Below are 5,486 nucleotides of genomic sequence, written 5' to 3' on the forward strand. Positions count from 1 at the left end.
CCATTATCATGTTGCTAAGGGGCCGTAGTGTACGGGGAGGCGGGTCGTCGATGCTGCGTCGGGCTCCTCACGCGTCAACTAGAAGGTTGATCGATGGACTTCGCTACGAAACGCCGGTGATGGTTTTGCCATGAGCAGCGTTTTCCTATAAGTAGATTCGAATGACTGAAGGTTTAGGATGGAGAGATGCTGTGAGCATGAGGACTTTATTGCAGATGGTGGTCTCCTGTTATTGTGATTTCCTGTTGTGTTGTCCCAAGTTGAGCTGACGTGATGGGTATCTACAACAGTCGTGTTATGGGAAATCCAACCGATTGCGTTGGCATATGACGAATCATGAGTTGAGTGCGCGAACCGACATGACTCTTTGATACAAGATTGAAACCGACATCCTCAAAGGATTATAGAATGGAAGTATTCTCAAGGTGTTGATGGCGAGTGAGAGAATAAAAGCAAAACCTGTCTGAGGACTACTTGATGGTGTATGTCAGTTCAAAATCCAACACCGTCAACGGTTTGGTAAGACTTGGTTAAACTCACACTTGAGTTTCTGCAGTCGTGCACGTAAGGTAGTGCTTCTTGCACGATTTATTATAGCTCAGTGAACCACCAGTTTATCGAAATAGTAATGCGGAATTGAATCAACTCGTGCTAATGACTTGGGTCTTATCGCCACCTCTGTGAATCCGTTCGACCATCTCACTTAGAAACTCAAAGGCAAACAGTATTATCTTGGATATAGAGACGCTGAGGCATGCTCTCATGATCAATCGTGAGACGGTTACTTCAGGGATAGATGTGAGCGCTGGTTCCAGTAATACTTCTGGGATGCGTTGATCGGCCTGCTTCCCACCCAGGCTTCGGTCGGTAGTGGACTGAATTCTACAGGAGATGAGACCTCTGCGTCTTCAGAACTTCGTGCAGACGATGAAGCTTGACCGTCTGACAAGGAAAGGACATATTGAGTTAACATCCATAACGCTCCCGAGAATATCATATGTCACGATGAGGCTTCATAGTGGGGTCATATGCTCGACTCGTCACCAAGGATCGGAGTAGGACTGATTCTTGACGTTACGGGACAAACCGGCTCATCTGCACACGATGGATTGAGAGAAGGGACCGATTGAGGTGTCTGAAGAGATGGTAAATCTTCCACTGCAGAGGGGTCGGCTCACATCCATGGAGTAACGATCCTTTACAGGAGGGGTACAATCGTGGTTGTATTGAGTAGCAATAGCTTTCTCAAGCACCACTAGTCGATCGTCTAGGTCGGCCCTTATCATATCGTCAGAATTGTACCGGAGCTCATAACACTCGTTCTCTACTGTGGCGAGCCTCATCAGGATGGCTTTGATCTCCTGAACATGATTTCAGTGCTCACATCGTCCACGGGCATACTTCGTGAATCTTTCTTATACTAGTTTGGACTCGACCTTCCACTTCTTGCGCGATACTCACTGGCTTGCTATGAGCCTCGATAACCTCACGCCTACGACATCAGTTTCGAGGGAGGCACGATATGAAGTTGTTGCTACAATTTGACCAGCATCACGGATTGTTCATCACGAATGTCTGCCTTCAGCTCATCAACCGACCGACAACTCTGATCAGCTTTTCTCCTAATCACAGCCACTCTATGTTCGAGAACCTTCGAGATCAAGATTGAAGCCATCAACAAAACCATTCAAAGGGTCATGTTACTTCCATCGACCTTCGAGAGGCGCTCATCTCCTTCTCTAATTTACAAACTTCCACGCTGGACTTCATATGCTTAGCTACAGCGTTGTCGATCAACTTCGTTAATCCCGGTGACGTCAGTAGATTCCTCCTGAAATCGCCACTTATACCCTAGAAATCAACACTCTGTTTCTAACGCTGTCCGCTGCACTTCTTCAGAGGGGCATTCACTACTGACAGAGGACCGCGACATTAACTGGCTTTGTCCCGACCCAGAGGTGACAACCTCCTGAACAGTTCACAGTTGAAATCTCACGATGATTGACATTCTGTTACTGTCACCTCAACCTGTTTCTTGAGTTTATTCAGTTCCCGTTGCAGACCGTTAGTCGCCTTGCTGCACTGTTTCACTGATGCCCTTATGGACTCCGAGAATCTGATCGTCCCGATGCGGTCGTTACCAAGATGGGGACGACGACTGACAAATCCGAGGCCTGTCTCGATTTCGAAGGAGACTCTTCCGCCGCCTTCTGCCTCGCGCGAATCTCTTCGATCTGTTGCGGTATGGCTAGGTCGTCGAGGCGCCTGATGAGGAAGGGCCTTCAGCCCCAGCACCACCACGCACTGACCTCGTACCGACACAGTTTCTCTTCAGCAAGTGTGAGCAGCCACTCCTCTCGGAGTTCATTTTCGTCCTCACGATAACCAAGCTCTGCCACAGTGGATTCAAGGCGAGCCAATCGGGCATTCACCTGATGGGAAATATTATCAGATGGATGTGCCGTTTCTTTCATGATGAAGTAATCCGATTCGAGTCATCTACACTGATACTACTGCAGCGTCATTGGATTCGTTGACTTCAGCATTCCTACTGACTTCCGGCCGAGCCGATCCTTCATCGCGTTCATGACGGGAAGCGCGTCGTAACTTGAGAGCGTAGGAAGAGCTAATAGGATCATTCAGTCGGTCTTGTGGCACCTCAGCGACTTCCTCTTCTAGTTGGGAAAATTTTACGTGAATTTCTCGCAACTGACTTGCAGTGTTTTCCTCAAGTCTCGACAACCACGACACCTGATCAGCGGAACTCACATAACTTCATAAATAATTTTCGATCCTACAATCTCCACCATCGTGGGCTTCTGTCCTGCGGAATTAATTTCATGTTCGTTCCTGGCTGTTGCGACTTGCGAGGATTCGAAGCGGTTCGCGAAACTCTAAGTAGAGGGCTCGTATTCCAGGCAACTAAATAGCGCCCGATTGTTCCACATTTCAAGTAGCCGTTCATTTCTCATTCGAGAGTCTGTCACGGATTTTCCAGCCGACACAGATCAACTATCTACCATTATAGATGTTGAATCCTTCGACTGGCTTGCTCTCTCTTCAACCTTGTCGGGGCCGCCCGAGTTCGAAGTGGTAACATCACTCATTGTCTACGTTGTGAACAGCTGTACATGTGTCTGCTACTCACCGCGGCGTGGTTCTATATCAACGTGGTCGATGCACGGCCTACCTTACCCAAGATTGACTTCGGAAAAACTCAAGAGTGTTATGCTGAAGAGAAACATTCTAACTTCATACTCTTGTAAAGTTATAGCTGTCTATGTGCTCTATCTAACTCTGCTATCTTCAATGGCAGCACTCAAGAAGATCAATATCATCGACAATCTTCGAGGGGTCGGCCGATGGAGACAGTTCAGCATATAACGCTTGCATACGCAAGAGTGTAGTACGTACCTGAGGCACCTCAAGTCTTTCCTACTGGAGACCCCCATCCTTACGAATCGATCAAATGATACTGTAGACAATCAGAGGCCCCGATTTAGGGCGTGGCGCGCGCTGTAGAGCGAGCAGTTCCTTCCTAGACACGACTGAAGGACTGATGAATACTTTAGCTTCAGAGCAAACAACAAGACTACAATATTGTAGCTCTTCCACATCGTCGAAGTCGGGAGGTAGACTCAGAGGGCCACAACTATTATACTTTATACATTCAAAACATGACCGGGCAGCAGAAGTCTCGGGGATGTTCGGTGATGCGGGAGGAGAGTCTGTCGCTGCCGATGACTCTAATTACGATGTCCAGCGTCATCTCCGCCAGGACCTGAATGCATCACTCTCAAGACCAGTCGAGATGACTGAGGCGCACGGACCTTTTCGGTTGGACTGATGCTTTTAGATAGCTCCTCGAGTCTCTGTGAAATCAAGACCAGATTGTCAAATACAAACGAAGACAGCATTCCTGGCGACATCCTGAGATGGCTAAGTTCTCACCACACCAGAGAGGAGTGCAGACAGTAGAGGAGTGCGGGCGCACCTGTCCAGCCCCTGAACGGCTGCTAACGTATGGATATCAGACCACTGCAACTCATCCTTGCTCCCTAATAACTCACAGAGTATTTCAGCGAGGACTTCATCGGAGCGCGTGGAATCACTTCGTGACAGTGCCTGAGAGATAACAGTGAACTTCATAGTTCACCTGCAACCAGTCGAGAAGTTCTTCGAGATTTTCTCCGCGAGTTTTATCAAAATGAAGACTAGGCCTAACAAAGTCGTCTCTAAGCTGTTGCGGCACTGCCAAGCGATTTTCCTATAAATATTGGCTTTCTATTCAACACCGAAGAAATGAGGTGCAACAGATACATATTCCTCGGGAGCGTTAGATCTCGCACCGAATTCAAACAGACTCACACAAATTAGCCTTGACAAGACGGCATCATCTCCATCATAGCTCTTGGACCCTCCAAGGGTTGTATGAACATTCACCGAGCACAGCACATCCATCAGTCCTCTCGGCAGAATTCGTAACGCATTGAGAGGCGAGAAGGCAGCAAGGAAAGCCAAACGAGCCAGACCGCGACGAGTAACTAACAAGCCCGGAATCATCCACCACAGTAGGAGTGATACTTACGGCTCGCCCCTGCTGCAACAGCGGTAACAGCAGCTTCGATCGCTTCCCATTTAATTTCAATGCCAGAAGTGTCAACGACATACAGTAGCTCAACGAAGTCTTCAATACTGTCGGCGGCCCCTTTCAACGAGGTGCTCGCATTAGAGTCTGAATGAGTTCATGACGAAGATATTCGGAGGATAACATCTCACTAAAGGTCGCGATAATGTGTTGGCATTTCAAGTGTGTTGAAGCTGCGAGCTCGACCAGTCCGAGCACGCCATGCGGGGTCCAGTCGGCACCTAGCAACGGGTATGCCACCATATTCAAATGGTCAAAATCATCTACGGTGACCCACCTTCGCGCGCCAGGAAATCCTGTGCGAGAAGTTGTGCCAATTTTGAGCATTTGTCGAAGCAGTCTCGATTATCTGCTACCGAGTCGTTCGCATTGAAGTGGTTTAAGAGTATAACGATGGACTCAGGGAGGTGATCTGAAAGCCGTAGACTGCGGAGCCTCGGGCAACACAGTCCTCGTCTACTTTTCTCCTCTGCCGAGCAACACTCGATGCCTTCGTCGCAGATAGCGTCTAGCAGCTTCTCGAACAGATGACGAGACATTGGACACCGTCTAGCCGACTCGGTCGTAGAGGTCGAGATGGAGCTGCACGACTTCGGCTCAGTAGACGGTCCAAGTGCACTCAAAGATCTGCCGGTGCCCTGACTAGAGCTCAATCGCAGTGCCGCAGCACCTGAGTAGGCATGCTGAAAGCGGCATCAGTCTAGGCAGAACCCTACCTGCTCGAAGAAGCCCCGGAACAGCTGAGGCGTCGAATGGCTTCTGGCTTGTACGTAAGACAAGTTCATACTATGATAGGCCTGAGAGAGTATGAGATAGTGACAGCATCTGAGTCTAGCCC

This window comes from Perkinsus marinus (assembly GCF_000006405.1).
Source record: "Perkinsus marinus ATCC 50983 genomic scaffold scf_1104296938764, whole genome shotgun sequence".
NCBI classification, from domain to species: domain Eukaryota; phylum Perkinsozoa; order Perkinsida; family Perkinsidae; genus Perkinsus; species Perkinsus marinus.